We start from the raw sequence: 21,628 nt of genomic DNA, 5'->3' as shown, positions 1-21,628 counted from the left end.
TGGTGGCAATGTTCTGAACAGCACAGTTCTAGGTCCTTGCCAGGGAAGCTGGAGAGAGGCCATCTGTCCTCACCTGGGCTAGGTGTCCGAGGTGGAGCAGCAGGCAGCACCTCCCTGGGACCAAAGTGATGGGATTGCAGGTCGACAAAGGGAATATTATAAATTCACCCTGAGGAACAAGCTGTATGGTCCAGACACTTCTCCCTTCCAGATGTTTCTCCTACTTGGGCCAAGCTTGGGGCTGTAGGTTTTCTTTCTATTAACGAGAGACACATTTTACTCCAAATATCTAGCTTACTGTATCCAAATCCTATGTGACATATTGAAATGTAAGGAGGGGACTTTAAGAGCACCTACACATGCACAGTGGGCCCCATGCTGGGAGCACAGAGCTCACAAAAATGTCCACAGCATGGTCTCCAAACGGATGTTGTAAAAATATATGACAAGGGCCAAAATAACGTTACACAGCATTTTAGCACTTCAGGTGAGAGTGCTGCCAGGAAGCCCTGAGCAAGGTATCCTTGTCCAATCACTGGGGACAGGAGAGCACGCTCCTTAAGGGCTGCCTGTTAAAACCCAGGAGGGTTCCCAGGTGTACTGCCAGGGAATAGACACTCATTTGCTTCAGAGTCAAATGACACTTGGGCCAGAGCCACTCTTTCTGTGACCTTCCCATAAAGTCTTCTAATATCATTTTGTCCCCAGAAGACCCCCTTTTCAATCCCCAGGTAACCAGAGGCTACGTAGCTCCTTGACTTCCTGTACCCAAATACGACTGCTCTGCAGGGCACCTCTTTGCAAGCCATTCTGATGGGCACTCTGCACAGTGGGTCTCTGGGTGCCACAACCACCCAGGGGCAGGTCTTTCTGGCCTAGTTTTGAAGATGAGGTGGCCAGAGCTGAAGGAGTTTCAAGGAAGGATGAATTGAGACAGGCTGGGACCCGGGACCTGGGACCCGACACCTGGGACCCTTTGCTGCAATGTTCACACCTGGACAACGTCTCCTCCAGGAACAAAATACAAAGAAACTATAAGAGACTAAAAATAACCATGTGCATGTAGAGTTGGGGCAAATTATGGACAAGAAGGTACAAAAAAGACCAAAGAAGCCCCAACTGCCACTTCTGAAGAGCCAGGAGCAAAAGCAGGTACTGCGCATGCCCCCTGCACTCAGCACCACCAAAGGGGTGGGCAGACCACCTAAGTCACCCCTCTGGCCTGACCCCCCGGACCTACCCCTACCGTCACCCCATATAAGGAAACAGCTCACCCCCCACCTCAGGGAGCAAGCAAGGGAACCTGTTAACTTGTTCCCACTCCCCCTTGCTGCAGCAGGGGCCCCAATAAAGCCTTGCCTGAATTTCTTGTCTGGCCTCTGATCAATTTCTTTTGCTTAAGGAGGCCAAGAATCCTGGTCAGTAACAGCATCAGAGGTGTGTGCCTGGTCTGCTTCCGCCACCCACACTGCCCCCAGAGGGGCTTTCAGAACTGGATGTTTATGGGTTACAGTCCTAGAAGTTTTATTACAAAATATAGATGTGGGTGCCCTTGGTGAGCCCCAGGGTCTCCCCATGTGAGTGCTGCATGGTGCTCCCACGTGTGTGCTTGGACGGACAGGGTCAGTACCGGGAGGCCCAGCCACAGACTGTCCCCAAATGGCCCATAGCGGGAGCGGCCCCTCTGTCACCATCTGCTGCAGGCTTCGAGGCCCAGAAGTCACAGACACCAAGAAACCCAGGCCCTGGCTCTCCACCCACAGCGAGACTGTTCATTCACGTCCTTCTCTTGAGAAAAACCTGTTTCACATGAAACAGGCAGATGACAGAAGATAAGTACAGTGGACTTGGAGTCACACTAAGAACTAATCTGAGAGATGGAAATCATTCAGTTTATCTTGGGTAGAAAATGTTACTGGTGGCTTTTCTATCAGACAAGTGCGCACATTCTTTCTCTGAGAATTGTTTCAACGCGCTCACCTCCCACAAGTCTCACAGCAGTGTGCTGAGAACACGCTGACATCCTCCCTCAAATGCCTGCCTCTGTAACTGCCACAGGCCTCCAGACTTTGTGAATCCACGTTCCCAAGGAATGGAGTGTTTGCATCATAGAAACATGTGAGTTCTCTCTCTCAATCATTCTCCTTCTCTCAGTCTCTCTCTCTCTCCCTCTCTCTCTCTCTCTTTCTCTCTCTCTCTCTCTCTCTCTCTCTCTCTCACACACACACACACACACACATACACACACAAAGTGGGGATGCACCAGCTAATATGCCCAAAGTCTCTACAGTCAAAGGCACACACAGCTGCCACTATACCCAGTGTACCAATACATTCAAATTTGGTGGAAACTGCATTAGGCTTGAAGGATGTGCCTGTGTGCTATACAATCCCATTAACTCATTCTAAACCAGTGGTACTCAACCTTGGCTGCTGTACTTGGTGGGGAGGCCTTAATCATGAATTTCCAAAGGCAGGTCACACATTAGACCACATCAGAAACTTTGGAGGCAGGCTGGGCATCAGTGGGCCAGACAAGCTCGGGTGACGGCTGTGCACAGGCACACTTGAGAACCTCGACTGTATAACTCTGGGCAAACCACCCAACCTCTCCAAGCCTAATGCCTTGTTTGGAGACAGAATGGTCCCAACAGCCATGACTGATGCTTTGTTGCTGAATTAGTTCTTTTCCTGGTCTCATCCTACTTAGCACCCAGACCCCCAAGCAAACCTCATTTTATCATGATCACTGCAAACATCTGTATGCAGAGTAAAAATGTACATTGCACTTTTTTTCTCAAAACCAATTCCCTTACTGCCTTCCCCAGACAACTGCTACTCACAGTTTGGTAACTTTGCTTCTGGATCTCTCTGCATATTTACACACACACATCGGTATAGGCAGACTTGCATCTATATGTAGTAAATAACATTCCAATAGAGCCTACATGGCTATGTGCATGTATGTGTTTTTAAAAATATAGCAATATATTACATTTTGCTGTTTCACTGAATATAACTTGGACATCTTTATTTTTTGGTCTACAAGATTCCACATGTTTAAAAAGGCCACATATGATTCCAATGCATGGATATACCATAGTTTATTTAACCACGCATGATACATATTTCCCTTCCTTTTCTCTTTCTTTCTTTATTTTCTTTCTCTCTCTCTCTCTGTCTCTCCCCCCTCCTTCCTTCTTTCCTTCCTTCCTTCCTTCTTTCTTTGCTATTACAAAATAAAATGTTGCAATGAATTACTGTATGCACATATATTTCCCCACCTTTGTTAAGTTATGTGTGCAATAAGTTCCTAAAAGTGAAATTGTTGAATCAAAACACATGTGCGCTTTACATTTCAGAAGACGTTACCCAACTGCCCTGCTGGTGCTGACCTGTGGGAGTGTCTCTTTTCCCCACACCTCACCACACAGCAAACCCTTAAATCAATGCAAGATTACACAGAGGCAAAGCATATTTGTGTGCTTTCGGTTCATTTACATTTTGAGTTGCCTGTTCGCGTCCTTGACTGATCTTTGTATTGGAGTGTGTTTATTTTTCTCATTGATTTGAAAGAACTCACTGCATATGAAGGCTACTGGTCCTTCACCACAGACCTTGAAAATAAATACATTTTATAGGTTTTTTCCCTCACTTATTTATATATATTTTTCATTTGTATAGGGACTTGCTTACAATTTTAGAAAACCATACTTATCAACTGTTTTCTATTATGGCTCCATATTTCCTACCATATTTATAAAGGCCTTCACTCCACAATTATTTTAAAACTCACCTGTTTTCTTCTAGCACTTTTATGATTGCACTGTTATATTTTTATTCTTTGTTAAATTCGGAACTTATTTTGGTATACAGAGCAAAGCTTTATTTTTCCCAAATTATCAGCTGGTTTTCCCAAGACCATTAATTGATAACCCATGCTCCATTTCCTGACTGATGGGAAAGGCCACCCTTGCTTTGCACTAATTTCCATGTGAAATTTGTGTCTGTTGCCCCACTTTCCATTGCAGTTTTGCCTTAAGATCTTACAGAATTTGTCTCTCCTCATCATTCTTATGTTTCATTTTTTTCTCTGGGTCTCATAGGTTTCTTTTCTTAAAAATAATGCTAATCTAAGGTGGAAGGACAATTGTTTCTTGAGCATTTTAATTTGCTTAGTTTTGTGTGTGGTGTCCACGTACATCATGTTCCATAACCATCTGTGCACAAAGCTCACTTCAGCTGGCTTAGAAATCTCTCCATCATGATACCGGAGAGCTCTCTTGTGCTCTCAATGGCAGCACAGCAAGGCCACTTGGGAGGAGAGACCAGGCTCCACTTAACCACCTGCTGTGGGAGGAACTGTTTCCCCTCCCAAATTCATATGTTGAAGTCCAGACCCCCAGTACCTCAGAATGGGACTTTTCTTGGAAATAGGGTCTTTACAGGGGTAAGTTAAAATGAGGTCATTAGGGTAGGCCCTAATCCCCTATGATTGATGTCCTTATAAAAAGGGTAAATTAGGACACAGACACATGCAATAGAGGGAAGAAGATGTGAAGATACAGAGAGAAGATGATGTCCACAAGCCAAAGACAGAGGCCTCAGGAGAAACCAACCCTGCCCACCTTGATCTCAGACTTCCAGCCTCCAGGACTGTGACATGATAAATGTCTGTGGTACTTTGTTCCAGCGACCCAAGCAAACTAATACACCATTCCTCTATTAATGGATACTGACAGTTCCCAGAGTTTTCTTAGAAGGGATAATCTAGAAAGAATATCGTGCACACATCTTTGCAGGTATTGGCTCCTTCGGGGAAATCATACATGACTTTTCTATCTTCATTCTAGAAGGCATCTTTTTTTGCAGTTGTCAAGCTGCCTTTCTTTCACTGAGCCACTGAAATCCCACCTGCATCACAAGTGTTTCCACCATGGAATAGAACTACTTTTGAAATTTTCCTTTATCTCCTCCATTCCAACCTTCAGGACCCCATGTATGTCCCCTCCCCAACTCTAGGGACAGTAATGTGTCCAGAGAGTAGCAATTCTGTCCTGTGTGGGGACAGCCACAGAGATGCAGGCCTGATGTGCAGACAAAGGCTTGGTGCGTCCTTTTAAACCAGCTTCTCACATTACTTTAGTGCCCTTTGGGTGGTAAATTTGAAAGTCAGCTCAATCTGTGTTGGAAGGAGACGTATGCAAAAACATCAGATATTCTCATATTAACCTGTCATTGATTCAGGATTTTTTTGTCCAACTCCTACTGAATTTGCTTAATTTCTCAACACAAAGCTATAAAGATAATAATAAGTTTTCTAAAACTCCTGGTAAAAGAGTGAATCGACACGTCAAACTGGGCTTATGCCCTCCGGCTGCCTTCTCAGGCTCCTGTCTCCACTGATAGGACTTGAAATCTTCTCACCACCAGGCATGATGGCAGGTCCCTTTTTGCTCCTCATTGGAGTAGTGGATAGGAATTCTGGTTCTGGATTAGAAACACCTGGGTTTTCGGCTTCGAATCACAGCACCATCACTTAGCAGCTGGATAAGTGAAAGTCACTTTACCTTTCTGGGCCTCACTGCTTACCAGCAGGTTGAATTAGACATTCTCCAAGATCCTTTCTCCCTCTAATATCTCTGGTGTCCTTAAACATGTTTCTAAGAAACTTATGATTTGGGACTAGCAATTTCCTAATAATCAGTACAGACTTGACCACTGCAGCCCTCTCCTTGGACACACTTCCTGCCTAAGCTACAGGATGGCTGGCCCAGCTCTCAGGGCAACAGTGAAGACCAAAGAAGCCCCAAGCCTGCCATTCATGCCTGCTCTAGAGAGCTCCTCTCCCTCCTCCCTGTCACTTCCTTCACAGCTATGACCATCAGCTGATTGGTGTTGCTAAAAAAAAAGAAAGGAAAAAAGGAAGTGGTGGACTTGCCCTTCAAGTAAATACAGCAGCTATAAATGCAGAGAAAGAAAAGAAACAGCATTGAAAATAACATAGAATATAAATCCATAACCACGCTGGGGAGCAAAGGAGGCATATTACTAGTGGGCTGGAAACTACTGCTATCGTTGAAGGAAGCAGAGCGAGATGGGCTCAAACTGAAGAAAGAAACCACAGCCTAAGTGTAGGCAGCTGGGGATGGCTGTGAAGAGCCAAGGGTGTGGTGCCTTGGAAATGACAAAGCCTGGGTGGGATGGGGTGAGGGAGAAGCAGAGCGGGAAGCAGGCAGGCAGCCAAGCCCTCTCCAACTCCTCAGCTGCTGGCACCCTTAAGAGCAACAGGAGTCCCTCTGTAGGAAAGACGTGCATTTGAAGAAGCAGGGTATGGCCACATCCATGAAGAACAGAGAGCACCTGCACCGCCCCCCCCATTGGTTACTGGCTCGTCCTGCCCTGCTCATGTCTCACCTTCCTCACATCTCATGGGGGACAGGTTACAAGAGGGCCATGCAACACACACAGCATTAAAAGACTAACTTGTAGGGCACCTCAAAAACAAGACCAGCATACATCCTAGAAGTACCAAGCACATCAGGAAAGCTAACCGCACAAAGGAAGGCACCCAATGGGCAAACAGATGAGTAGGTGCCAAAGAAGACAGAGGTCATGGAGCAAGAAGAGAACATCTACGCTGGAACCAGTAATAAAAACAAATATTAGAGAAAAAAAAAACGAGTATTAGGCAAGAGCCTAATGTATCACTTAAAAAATAAATAATTAACTACCTTCAGTGCTTGCTAAAATATAAATGACTCAATAGATGGCCTGAATAACAGGATGGACAGGGCTGAAGATCTTTCTTAAGAAAGTAATTAACCTGTCAGTTCCATGAAATGCAATGAAAAAGGTAAACCAGAGGGAAAGAATGAAAGAAAAAGTGCATTCCCTGCAGCTTTGTTTACAGTATCAAAAATTAGAAAAAAGTCCTAAATGTCTAGCAATAAACAATCATTTTTCACCCTGGAATAAAGCACGATGATCACTGATAGGAAGGGCTCCCCCAATACTGTTGATTCAAAAAAGAAAGTTGCAGGATGATATTGGTATTAAGAAGGCACACACACACACACACACACACACACACACACACACACACACACCCCACCACCACCACCACCACCACCACCACCACCACCACCACCACTACATCGTCTAAAAATACACACATATATACACATGCATGAATGCACAGGATGAAAGATTAGAAGAATATGCACCAAGTTGCCCTCTCTCAGTGGGGATGGGCTGGGGCTGAGGGTGGTGGTTAAGGAGGGCTTCAATGTCGCCTGTTATATCTGAATTCTTCACCAATGGATATGTACTTAGACATCAGTTATGCAATTTAACACTTTTCAAAAAGAAAATAATAGAAAGTTCTCCCATCTTGCAGGCCAGAGAAACTAACTTCAGAGACAGTACTTACTCATCTGTGACCTATTTGGGACTGCTCTTATTAGCCTCCAGCCAAGACTACAGGCGCAGACTCCCAGAGCCACCCACCTGGGAAAGACTGTGACAGTTATGCCAGTTCTAACCACAGGCCAGGTATGGGCACTGCATGCATGATCTCCACCGTACATCACAGTGAAATCCCCTGTAATCCTTCCATCTACAAAAACTAAAAACAGTAGCTTGAAAACACAGTGAGATTTGAACCCAGTGGGACCTCAGCCCCCCTACTCTCAACCACTGTTGATAAAAATATTCAGTGACTGTGACTTTGAAGCATTAGGGCAATCAAGTGATTCATATACTCTTAGCATTTTGGAACTTCCCTGGTGGTGCAGTGGTTAAGAATCTACCTGCTAATGCAGGGGACACGGGTTTGAGCCCTGGTCTGGGAAGATCCCACGTGCCAGGGAGCAACTAAGCCCATGCGCCACAACTACTGAGCCTGTGCTCTAGAGCCCGTGAGCCACAACTACTGAGCCCAAGCGCCACAACTACTGAAGCTCATGCGCTCTAGGGCCCATGCTCCACAACAAGAGAAGCCACCACAATGAGAAGCCCGCACACTGCAACGAAGAGTAGCCCCTGCTTGCTGCAACTAGAGAGAGCCCACACGCAGCAACGAAGACCCAACACAGCCAAAAAATAAATTAATTAATTTTAAAAAAATACTCTTAGCATTTAAGAGGTATTCTGCCTCCACCTAAGCAAAGCCCGAGGATCTTGTAAAGGGGTAGCAGGTTACCCAGTGTTTCCCAAAGTGGACTTCGGAAGTCCTGGTCCCCAAGGTGCTCCAAGAACCAATGAATGCATCCTATGACCACAGGGGTGTAAGAGTTCAGTGACGTATGTCCTGACCATGCACAACACCTGCACAACGGCTCTGAACAAGCCCACGACAGTTACCCTGCTTACTCAACTTTATTCTGTCTCTCATTTCACTCACTTCAACAAGGAAAGCTTCCTCGGGAATACCATTTAAAATTGCACAGCACCCACTTCAGAAATCCAGGGAATCGAGGCTGGCCATCTGATTAAAGCCCTGTGGATTCCCTAGTCCCAGGAAAATACATATTCCCATCAATCAGATAATAAACCATCAGGGTCAGAGCAAATACAGAGGTGACACTGAGACTGATTTAAAACGTAGCTGCTGACCGCTAAATTGGAGCTAAAAGTAATCTTTCACGAAGCATGACTCAGAATATGTCCTGACGGGAGAAATTATAAAAGTTCCAAAAGTTACAAAAAGTAATAAGTTATATAAATGAGCAAATATCCATAGAAATCAAAAGTTTGGGGAAAATGTTTTCAACAATTATGACAATGGATTTACAATGGATTTGAAAGCTACATGAATGTTGATAAGAGTTATGTTAAGACTCCAAAAAGTATACAGGGCAGCAACTTGCAGAAAATATATTTAGCTAACCAACTCCCCAAAATATGCTTCAGTTATTAATAGGTGTGTAGCAAGACTGAAAAGAAACCGTCAGACTGGCATAAGGAGGCGGAGGGTTCCAGAAAAAGAGAGAAATGGAACTGATAGGTTGCTTGGTATATTTGACTCAGTGGGAAACTGAGTCAAGTGGGGGGTGTTTAGCTTTGTGTCAGAGAGCTGGGGAGAGAATTGTAACAGGTACAGGACCAACTGAGAAAACACAAAAATGAAACAAGAGTTTACACCAGGAAAAACAACATGGAGTAAATGAAAGAAAATGGAACTATATTATATACTGTGCTCTAGCAGTAAATATAACCACAGCAAGGTAAACAAACACCAAATAGCATCTTAACCCTAAATTGTAGAAAGATTATCCTGAGTAATAAGAGTCTAGGACTGCCATGCACTTATTTATCAGAGTAGGTAGTCAGGAGACATTGTCTAAAACTGATACATTAAAAAAAAAAAAGTGCAAGTGAACATAACATCAGGAAATAAGAAAAAAAATTTTAGAAGAAAGAGCTAAAAAGATTAAAAGATTGCTTTTGGGGAGCAGTACTAGAGCATTGGAAGGTATTCTTATAAATTGAAATTAAATAAAAAGAAAGATTAACTCTGGTCCCACCAAAAAATTTCCATGACAATTGAACAGAAAACGGATAGATTTAATAACTTGTTGGGCTGACCAAGACAAAAAGATGGAGTGGGAATGTAGGAGGTTAACTGTTGGACATTCAAATGCTCTTTGTAGCCATTCTGAGTATAACTAAACAAACCAATATTTAAATTGTGACTTTTCCTAACACTTGGCCCTTGGCCCTCTTCCTTCCTTCCACACTCCCCCCATTGACTGTATCCAGGCCTGAGCCTCACGGACCCTGACATCAGCCCTACACTCTCCTGTCAATCCTGCTGCCTGCCCAGACTCTCTTCAGATCAAAGATGTGACACTCAGCATGCCAATCTGCAAGCCCAGTGTCCTCCCACATCTGTGCTCCCCTCCAGGGCTCCAGCACAGCACTAAGGGATACTGCCTTCTCCAGTTTCAGGAGCCAGGACTCCAGGGTCAGAGACAGGTACCCCCAGGACAGAGGATGCTGCTTACCAGATACTGTCCATCATAAAAGCTTTCAGTATATCCCCCTTAGTAATTGAGGTGTTAACAATATTCTAAATCATCCTCACCTTCCTCTTCCCATCATCAGCCTCTGGCAGCCACCAAAACAAATACACAGTTTCCCAGAAATAAAAGAATCAAGAAAGAGTCATTTCTGAGTTGTTAAACCCACTATAATAGAAACTAAATATTCTTTCTTCTACTGGTATTTTTGGCAGTGGCTAAATTTGACTATACTTAAGATTCCAATGCAACCACCTTTCAGGATTCATAGGGCAAAACTTACATAACTCTTATTAAAGTAAAAAAAAAAAAAATTCAAACCGACGCAGGCTAACATTTTGCCAGACAAAATTATAAGCTAGTAGAAAACTTTCCTGCTAATATAAAGTCAAAATGAATGAATAAATTTTTCCTTTAAAATCCAATCAGCCTAGTTTTTTTAAATCTTCCTACAATTCCTCAGTTTAAAAAAACTCTCTTTTTCTGAGTGGAAAAAAAAGAAAACCCAACTTGTTCAATTCCAAGGTAGAAGAGTAAGATGGTAAGATATAATTAAGTCAGACAATTTAATTCCAATCTCTCTTTAAGACTCTGCCTTTTGATTTCAACTGCTGTAAAAGAAAAGCAATGTTCAGTGTGCAGACATTTTTAAAAAATTTCTTACCCAAAGGCCTAATTTCCTAATTTTCTCTCCACTCATTTGCAGCTAAATCAATCCAGAAGTGGAAGAAAGTGTTGGGGGGCAGGGTGGTGGTGAGTTAGGGAACCGTTGGAAAAAAAATCTATTTGGTGAAAAGCTGAGAAAGCAAAAATTAGCTCAGATTGTACAAAATACCCGGCCATTCCTTAGGTACAGATAACAGACAGAGATAGAATGAGCTGCAAAGTGAACAGGAAACAGTATTTCTTCCAAGGCCATGTAGCTGTGAAGGGTGGTAATAGCCCTTCTTTAAGTAACTACTGCCTTCTTTCTCTAGAATCAGACTGTCAGAAACTTTGCTGTTGGAAAGTCTCTCAGTAAGGATGAAACATCGTATTCTCACTTTGGAGGATCTGTATTTTGATTGTTATCACTGAAAATTCAGGAAAGTCTTGCTATTTCAGGCTTCCTGGAAAGGGGGGAACTACCCATCTAATTACTGGAAAGTGTGAGTTGTTGGGCAGTAGAAATGTAATTTGCTTTCAGAAGCAATCGGTAGCTTGACAGAATCTAATACAGAATCAGTCCCATAGCCCTAACTCCAAAAACTGCTGAAAAACAAGGTTTTTTGGTGAGTTTTATAGGGAACCTCATTTAGTGACATTGACACACGGCTATTTGTAGCCTCTCTTTATTCCACTTAGTGAGACTTTTCACACTGTTTGTGCAGAAATATTAACATGTGGGATTGTAGGATGCTGCCCAGGCTGTGTTGGAGTGGTGTGTAACATATGGCATCAGTATGTATGCAAACCTTTCTAAATTCTGAGAAATGCCTTTCTCAAGGCTGAAATTCAGATTCTAAATTTGAATTCTAAATTCTCAAAAACCCTGAATTCCAAAACATATCTTGGCACAAGGGTTTTGGATAATGATTATGGATATGCTATGTGCTAAGTGATGTCCTACTAAGAAGTCTTTGGTTTAATAGAGAAATCAGACCTGCACTTAGAATACTAAATATGAACCTAAAGAAGGCTAAGGTAACTTATTTCTGAAATGCAAATCTAGGGATAAAATTATCTTTCTGACAATTTCATCCCTCAGGAAAGATAAAGAGCTAAAATATACACCTCACTTTTATCCTTGGCTTAAAACATTAAAAACATTCTGGTTATTAAGATGATTTACAAAATCCTACATATTGAAGCACTCCAAATACAAAGAATATAAATGTTTCTATTTTAGCGCAAAATTTCCCTAAACAGATCAAAAGTTCAATGCAGACAGAACAAAATAATTTGATAAAATATTTTTAGTAGACAAGATTTCTCACTTAAAATACCTAATACTTTACAAGTATTTAAACCTTTTACCTCAAAGACAAACATATCCAGGCACTGTTTGGCCTTTTTTTTTTTTTTTTTTTTGCAGGGAGAGGGAGATGTGATATGCACATCAGTGAATTAAATTGCATTTAAGTAAAATGCCACCTGTGTAACAGCAATGAATTTGTTCTTACTAAAACAAAGAAAACAAATACTAGAATCAATTCCATTTCTTTCAGGAATTCTCCATCATCCCATGATTTTTCTTTTTTAACGTGAAGATTCAGATGTGACAATTTGAATCTCCAAGTCTTTAAATTACATCTCCAAGTCTTAATTACACACTGAAATGCCTCCAGGGTTTAAGAAAATGAACATCTCCAGTCAACAGTTTTACTTGGGTTAAACGGGAATCTTTGGCAAGTCAAGCAAACTCATTAAAATAACCTGCAATCCTGTTTCCAAAGGCCACCTGGCAGGATGGCATGGGCCTTTTGATCACCAGTCGGGAACGTCTTGGGTTAATGAGTGGGAAGACTCTGCACCGTGAATGAGATTCTCTTTCCCAAGCAGCTGCCCCTCAAACAGCCAAAAGACTGAAACTCTAACTTCTCCAATGATTGTCTTGCTAGTTCTTGATATTCAAACAAACCAAAAAAAAAAAAAAAATTCGCTTTTGTATCGTTATTTAGGTGGGTTTAAGGTTTTGAAGCCATAATATGACCAAAAATATCTTTAACTCAAATTCACATTTGACTACACAAAACTTCACTGCTCTTCAAGTCATTCACTGGCTGATGAAGTTATTTTACCATGAAAATGTGGAAAAAAGGGCAATGATGCTACATTTTCGTAGTGGTTCAGAAACTTTCATGGTTTTATGCAACTGCTCTTTCTTTCTGTAGTAAAAGTATGAATAAAACCTTTGCAGGCATATAAACATCCCTACATTGAGTCACTTCGACAAATACAGTGGAATTTTCCAGTGCATTCTGTGAATGGCCAAACGAAAATGTGTCCTTTCCGAGACCCCGACACGGAGTTTCTTGTGCCTGCGGGACTCCAGCTAAGTCTCCCAGGACCCAGCCGCTTCCGCACTTCCTGCGCTCGCGGCAGCACCTGAAGTTTTGGCTTCTCGGCACAGGCCCCCACCCACGGGCCCGGCTCCCCGTACAAAAGCTGGACCCCAAGAGGCACTAACTAGTTTTAGGAGAAAAGCTGGCACAACTGACTAGTTTTCAATAGAAAAATTTTATCAAATGTTCCCTCCGATTATCAAAGCAGGAGGGCCCTAGGCGTACCCGTCTGGGTTAGCATAGGCGCACAGACCTTGCGCGGGCCAAGGAGGAAGGGCCGCATCCTCCCCTCTCTCGGCGCCTTCTCCCCTTCCACGCCGCCTTCCCAAGCCTAAAGGTGCGTCCCGACTGCCCAAGCGGAGAGAGCAAGCGGCCACACCTACCTGTATCAGGTGAGGCTAGGGCGGGGCGCGGGTCTCCGGGAACCGGACTGGCGCGAACTAGGGGGCAGCTCTGGGCGCCGCGCCGAGCAGCCCCCTCCTCCTCGCTGCTCCCGCCGCCGGAGTCGCCTCAGTCGCCCAGTGCATGGCGCTTCCTCATTTTGGGCAACTTCCTTAACGCTCCCAGGCAGGCCCCGCGCTTCCTCCAGGCCGCCGCGCTCCACCGCCCTGGGACCGCCCCGCAGCCCTTGCGCCGCGACCGCCCAGTGTGCCATGTGCGCCCCCAGCGCCCAGGGCAGGGCAGCGGCGGCCGGAGCGCGCCGGAACCCAGCCCGCGGGGTTGGCCTACAAGGCGGGAGGCCGGAGGGGAGAAGAGAGAGGAGCCAGATGGGCGATCCTTGCCAATTCCCGGGCGCAGAAGGCCTGGACAAGGGGGCCTCATACCAAAAAAGGGCGTGCGGCCAACAACAGGAGCCTCTTGCCACCTGGCCTGCCTGCTGCCTGATCCTTCCAAGGACCGACAGGCAATCAGGGGCACGCTCATTTGCCGTGCAATTGCTTGGGAAGAGAATCTTGTTCACTGTGCGGGTATTCCCAGTTACCAACCCAAGACGCTTCTGCTGACTGGTGATCAGAAGGCCCCTGTCATCCTGCCAGGTGGCTTCTGCCTTAGGTGAACATCAGATTTTATAGCGCACCTTTGGGTGAGACCAGCCTGTCCAACAATTCAGTTTTCTGAGGGCTTTAATTATTACAAGGTTCTTGACAGTGAGTTAAACTTGCGTCCTTCTTACCCACGAACGGTTCTGTTTCATCCTAATTAAAGTTTCATCCTTCTCCGTAGTCTTTAAAATAGTTTAAAAACACCTACGTGGTTCCCCTTCCCCCTTTTTTCTGTTAACCCTCTTTAAAATTTTCCCATAAAAGTTGCAAGCCCCTCACATTCTTGGTAACAGTGGCTAACAGTGCCTGTTTTAAAAAGCTGTACCTGAACCGAAATACAATTAATAAAATAAAATATATAGTGTGTTAGATTATAATTGCCATGGAGAAAAATAAGGTGATAGGAAGCATTTACACTCGGTTGGAGCCCCTCAGCATTTTCCACTGGGACATTCTCTTCCATTTATTTTTGCCACGAAATTTTTATTCCAATTGCAAGATTTTTATTATGGTTATATTTGTTAACCACTGGACTTAATTTTACTGCAAATAACCAACAAAATATCCATTGTTGTCTAAACAGAGGCTGCAGATCCTCTGGCAATATTGTTGGAAATGGGCAGGAGGGTGATCTGTCTTGCTTTTACTAAGATTACAACGTTTCCTTAGGGAATGCTAGTGGGAGATGAGATGAAGTTTTGGATCCATCTCTAAGCCACCCTTTAGCATTGCTGCAGTCCTTCCCACCTTTGAGTCATCTTGAAAGTTAATTAGTATGCTTTTTTTTAAAGTTAAAATCATCACACAAATGCCTAGAAAAAGAATCCTCCCAAAAGTCAACACATTTCTCCCAGCCTTTCTTCCTTCACCCCATGTGCCATTTCCTTTTGCTGACTTTGCTTTTTATCTTTCATTCAAATAAATCTTAGCTGTGATCACATGCGGGTCCTGGAAGCCCTCCTAACAAAGCCCTGCACCCAGAGGGTCTCAGGGACTCCTGACACCTTTACTTTTTAAAGTCTCCTGTTACCTGAGGTCCTTTATTTTTATATTTCTTTGAAAATAGTCAATATATATTTTATATGTGGTTTTGCTGTGTTAATTGCACCTTATGAAGTCTTTAATGTACACTTATGTTGTCTGTTACCATTGCTTCTTGCTCATGGTGCCTGGCTTCCTTGTGTATTTGGCTACATTGGATGTGATCCACTCATTGTCCTTGAAAAATTATTTGTGGAGATTAATTGAGGCCTAGGGAGAAGGTACTTTCTTTCAGAGAGAATTTGCCTTTGCTTCTGTCAGAAACCTAGGGTGCAACTGGTGTTTGGACAATTTAAGGTAAATTCTCAGCTTTTGTGTTTTGGGACCACCTAGGTGATATGAACCTGGGCTGGAAATTTGGGCACAATTTTGGTCAGCTGGTGGTTACTGTTTCTCAAGGATTCATTTCTTATGCTCTGTGCTCTGCTCTGTGCTTCCATTCACATTTCTTTTAATCTTTGAGTCCGTGTTTTTTGTATTCCATGCTTTCTCTCCCTTAGTTCACGCCATCATTTTGGTGGAACACAATCTTCAGGAGTTTCCTGAGAAGCAGAAGTAGGTATTTTTTTCCTGTACACAGATATTTATTTTTTAAAAAACGTATTAACAAGTAGATACATTACAGTTCATATGACTCCACAGGTGAAGTGTGTCTTTAAAATAATTTAGGCAATCATATATTTCTAATGGCCCTAATACCCCCAATGAGAGTCCATATTTAACATCCCTATGTTAATTATCAATACCTGGGGTGGGTATGTTGCCACTGATAAAAGAAGCCATGTAGTGGTGGCCTCCAATGTGGTTAGAATTCTAGCTGACCACTAACTGGGATATGAATCCCAGATAAGGGAAGCGGAAGTAGGTATTTTAAAGACCTTCCATATCCCAAAAGTTTCTACCTTCAAGTTTGATTGATGGTTTAGATTGTAATTACACCTTTTTCTTCTCTCAAGATTTGAGAGAGAATTGTCAGGATTTTGTAGACTCACAAGATGTAGTTTTTGGGAGGTGGGGACATGACCTCATTGTGATACTCTCAAACTTCTGTTTTGTAGATGAGCCAGCATTTTTCTAAATTCATCCAGTTAAGCGCTTCTCCTTTTCTTGTTTGGTTACTATTGGTAACTTACATTTTTATTTCTCCCCCTTCCATTTTTTACTGGGAAGGGGTAGAAGGGAGGTGTGGGTGAAAGAGGAGGAAGGTTCTTTATTTTTTTCTAGATAGTGGCTATTATTTGGCTGTTATGAATAATCCTGCCATGAACATCTGTATACAAGTTTTCGTGTGGATATATGTTTTATTTTTTTCTTGGATATAAAACTAAGAGTGGAATTGCTGGGTTATATGGTAACTCTACGTTTAACACTTTGAAGAACTGCCAGACTGTTTTCCAAAGTGACTTTACCACATAAAGGTGGCCAATAGGCACATGAAAAGATGTTCAGAATCACTAATTATTAGAGAAATGCAAATCAATACTACAATGAGGTACCACCTCACACTGGTCAGAATGTCTGTCATCAAAAAGTCTAGAAATAACAAATGCTAGAGAGGGGGCAGAGAAAAAGGGAACCCTCCTACACTGTTGGTGGGAATGTAAATTGGTACACCCACTATGGAAAACAGTATGGAGGTTCCTTAAAAACTAAAAATAGAGTTGCCATATGATCCAGCAATTCCACTCCTGAGCATATACCTGGAGAAAACTATAATTTGAAAAGATACATGCATCCCAGTGTTCATGGCAGCACTATTCACAATAGTCAAGACATGGTGGCAACCTAAATGTACATCAACAGATGAATAGATAAAGAAGATGTGGTATATATACACAATGGAATACTGCTCAGCCATAAAAAAGAAGGAAATAATGCCATTTGCAGCAACATGGATGGACCTAGAGATTATCATACTAAATAAAGTAAGTCAGACAGAAAAAGACAAATACCACAGGATATCACTTATAGGTGGACTCTAAAATATGACACAAGTGAACTTACTTATGAAACAGAAACAGACTCACATAGAAAGCAAACTTATGGTTACCAAAGGGGAAAGGGGGTGGGAGAGGGACAAACTAGGAGTATGGGATTAGCAGATACAAACTACTATATATAAAATAAATAAACAACAAGGTCCTACTCTATAGCACAGGGAACTATATTCAATATCCTGTACTAAATCATAATGGAAAAGAATATGAAAATCAATATATATATGTATAACTGAATCACTTTGCTGTGCACCAGAAACCAATACATTGTAAATCAATTATACTTCAATTAAAAAAAAAAAACAACAAAGTGGCTTTACCATTTTTAGATTTCCACCAGCAATGTGGGAGGGTTCCAATTTCTCTCCATCCTTATCAGCTCATGTTATTGTCATTTTGATTATAGCCACCCTAGTGCATGTGAAGTGGTATCTTACTGTGACTTTGATTTGCATTCCTTTATGTCATAATGCTGAGAATCTTTTGATGTGCTTTATAGCCATTTGTATATCTTCTTTGGAGAAACGTTTATTCAGATCCTTTGCCCACTTTTCAGTTGACTCATTTTTATTATTGAGTTGTAAGAGTTCTTTACATATTTTGGATACAAGTCCCTTATTTGATATAAGATTTGCAAATATTTTATCCCACTTTGAGGGTTGCCTTTTCCCTTTTTTGATGGTATCATATACCAAACAAAAGTCTTTAATTTTGATGAAGTTCAATTTTCTCAGTTTTTCTTTTTTTGCTTGTAGTTTTGTATTATATATAAGAAGCCATTTTCTAACCCAAGATCTTGAAGATTTGCTCCTATGTTTTTCTCTCGGATTTTTATAGTTGTAACTCATACTTTTATGTCTCAGATCCATTTTGAGTTAATTTTTATATATAGTTTGGGGCAGAGGTCCAATTTCAGCTTTTTTTCAGGCACATATCCAGTTTTCCCAACAGTAGGTGTTGAAACAACTATTCTGTCCACAATTATCTCGACACCCTGTTGAAGATCAACATAAAGGTTTATTTCTGGACTCCCATTCCATCTCATTGATCTATATATCTGTCCTTACACCAGAACTACAGAATCTTAATTACTGTAGTTTTGTAGTAAACTTGGAAATTGGGAAGTTTGAGTCATCGAGCTTTGTTCTGTTTCAAGATTGTTTTGGCTGTTATGGTTCCTTTGCATTTATTATATGAATTTTAGGATCAACTTGTCAATTTATGCAAAAACAGAAGTTGGGGTTTGATAGGGATTGTGTCGACTCTGTAGATCAATTTGGGAGCATTTCCCTCTTAACAACATTAAATATTCTTATCCATGAACATGGTCCATTTTTTTAGGTCTTCTTCAATTTCTTTCTTTTTCTTTCTTTCTTTTTTATGGTTCCTCTACTTCTTTGAACATATTTATAATAACTCCTCTGAAGTCTTTGTTCACTAGGCCCACCGTCTGGGCATACAAAGGCTGTTTCTGTTGCCTGCTTTCTATTCCTGTGTATAGGTGATGATGCTCTGATTCTACGCATGTCTCATTTTCTTTTTTGGTTGAAAACTGAACACTTTAGGTTATACATAGCAAGTTTGGAGACTGATCTCTCCACCAGGGCTTGTTGATGTTTGCCTGTTTGCCGGTGCATTTGTCTGGTATTGGCTGGACTATTTTCCTGGCTGTGGGAAGCCTGTGATGTCACTCCTCTGAGGGCACAGCCTTGGGTGTGGGACAATATCTCTGACCATGGGGAGTGATTGTGGTCTTAATGGGGTCTCTTTGACTTTGTCTTTCCCTGATCTCCTTGACGAGCTTCTGACTGGTTTGCTGTTGGTGTCACACCAAGATTTTAACCTCTTTTAATTGCCTGCTGATTTCTTTGTTGTTTTCAACAATGCCCTGGGTATAAATTGCTCAACTGTCTGATCCAATTAAAGTCAGTTCTCTTTGCAGGGACAGATGTTACTAGGCTTTGAGGCTTGCTCCTACTCGGGAAGGCTCTTTTTAACTACCTCTTGTTCTGGTTCTGTTAATCTTCCAGCTGGTCTGTTTTGCTTATTGCTACTAGTATTATTAAGTTACCATCTTCCTGTTAATTGCTCACCTCCAGAACCTCTATTGTTTTTAACAACACTTTTAGATGTGAACTTCCTTATGTTCTATTCCCATTAACTAACATTAGTCCCTATGGACCTACTCATCCCTGAACCAAACAAATAATTGTTGCACCCTCCTTGGCATGCATGCTAGAGATTGTACTTGCATATCTCAGACAGTAGAAAATTAAACTTATAAAATTGACACTTATGGGCTTCCCTGGTGGTGCAATGGTTGATAGTCCGCCTGCCGATGCAGGGGACATAGGTTCGTGCCCCGGTCCGGGAAGATCCCACATGCCGCGGAGCGACTGGGCCCATGAGCCATGGCCACTGAACCTGCACGAACGGAGCCTGTGCTCCACAACGGGAGAGGCCACAACAGTGAGAGGCCTGCATACCACAAAAAAAAAAAAAAAAATTGACACTTTGTAAAAAATGACTGGTATTTTTCTTTTAGTTCAGTAGTACTCAAATGAATTTTGTTTCTTTAAGTCTATATGTGGTCTTAGGGAGATGGTGAATGATTTGTGGAGGAAATTAAGTTAAATATAAAGTAAATAACTTGATGAGAAAATATTATTTTAAGAAAGTCTTCTAATGTAAAGCATTAAGCGTACTGGTATGAAATTCTATTAAATATTAGTACCCTGGGAATCATAATCTATTTCAAGCGTACCTAGAAAAAATATGCCTAGAAACAAAGAAACATATTCTGATGCAAAATATGTTGCAGTTCCATGAATGGGCATTTCCTGCTTGCATTTCCCATATATCTCTTCCCTTAATAATGTTTGAAAAACTTGACTGATTTGAATTTTCAGGTTTGATCTGGGGTTGCAATTGCCACCTTGAAACTCAGTTAAAAATGAAAACTTGTCATTCTTTTCATTCATACAAATGGCCAACAGGTACATGAAAAGATGTTCTACATCACTAATCATCAGGGAAATGCAAATCAAAACCACAATGAGATACCACCCCACACCTGTTAGAATGGCTATCATCAAAAAGACTAGAAATAACAAATGTTGGTGAGAATGTAGAGAAAAGGGATCCCTTGTTCTGTTAGAGGGAATGTAAACTGGTGCCACCACTGTGGGAAGGAGTAGGGAGGTTCCTCAAAACATTGAAAATAGAGCTACCATATCATCCAGGAATTCCACTTCTTGGTGTTTGAAGAAAATAAAAGCATGAACTCGAAAAAATATCTGCCCCCCCATGTTCATTGCAGCATTATATTTACAATAACTAAGATATATAAACAACCTAAGTGTCCATTGGTGGATGAATGGATAAAGAAAATGTGGTGTATAGACACAGTGGAATATTACTCAGCCATAAAAAAGAATGAAATTGTGCCATTTGTTAAAACATGGATGGACCTCGAGGGCATAATGCTAAGAGAAATAAGTCAGACAAAGACAAATACCATGTGACCTCACTTAAAAATGGAATCTAATATATATATGTATATATAAGCCCAAAGGTACAGAGAACAGACTGGTGGTTGCCAGGGGAGGTAGGGGACAGGAGAAATGGGTGAATGTTTTTTGTCTTTTTTTGCTTAAAAAATTTGTATTTATTTTTGAAATTAAAAATGAAAAGCTTTCAAATTAATGTATCTTTTATATTATTAACACAGTTTGTTGTGAAATTTGTTGCCATATAGAAATTGAAGAAAGGAGTGACTGACTGAAGTTATCTGTCAATACATACTTTGACTTTTGAGTCTGGGGACCCTCAAGTCTCCCTCCTCTCCAAATGGGGGCTCTTTGATTTGAGTCAAAGACAAAATAGATTGCAAGGAATGTCAGGGGGCTACTAGACAGATGGGGTTAAACGAAGACAGAATTTATATACAGAAATGACTCAAGAAAGAACTCTGGATTTCCAAAGAAAATATATATCTAATAAAAGGGGTAAAATATAGAAGTCATCCCAAGTCACAACTCTAGAGGCAGCTACTCAAACTTTTCTTGATGTAGTTTCAGTCATTTCTCTGCATACAGAGACATATAAATGTGTGATTATATAAGATGTTTTATCACTCAGTTATAGGATTACATAACATGTTATGGAAATACATTTTTTAACATCTTTATTGGAGATTAATTGCTTTACAATGGTGTGTTACTTTCTGCTTTATAACAAAGTGAATCAGTTATACGTATACATATGTCCCCATATCTCTTCCCTCTTGTGTCTCCCTCCCTCCCACCCTCCCTATCCCACCCTTCTAGGTGGTCACAAAGCACCGAGCTGATCTCCCTGTTCCCGCTAGCTATCTATTTTACTTTTCATAGTGTATATATGTCCATGCCACTCTCTCACTTTGTCACAGCTTACCCTTCCCCCTCCCCATATCCTAAAGTCCATTCTCTAATAGGTCTTTG

General features: G+C 41.8%; 1 protein-coding gene across 3 annotated transcripts in view; it reads right to left on the bottom strand.

The window, feature by feature from the left end:
* The window catches only part of SYK (spleen associated tyrosine kinase), a 103,983-nt gene extending 90,387 nt beyond the window's left edge, over positions 1–13,596 (bottom strand). For all 3 annotated transcript variants that reach the window (XM_060153567.1, XM_060153568.1, XM_060153569.1), the window contains exon 1: positions 13,450–13,596. The gene's annotated coding sequence lies outside the window, so the exon portion shown is untranslated. The remainder of the gene's footprint in view (positions 1–13,449) is intronic.
* Positions 13,597–21,628: the final 8,032 nt, after the last annotated feature.

This window comes from Lagenorhynchus albirostris, chromosome 7, assembly GCF_949774975.1.
Source record: "Lagenorhynchus albirostris chromosome 7, mLagAlb1.1, whole genome shotgun sequence".
Taxonomy (NCBI): Eukaryota; Metazoa; Chordata; class Mammalia; order Artiodactyla; family Delphinidae; genus Lagenorhynchus; species Lagenorhynchus albirostris.
Note: the sequence above shows the minus strand (reverse complement) of the source record. Positions and strands in the feature narration are given on the sequence as shown.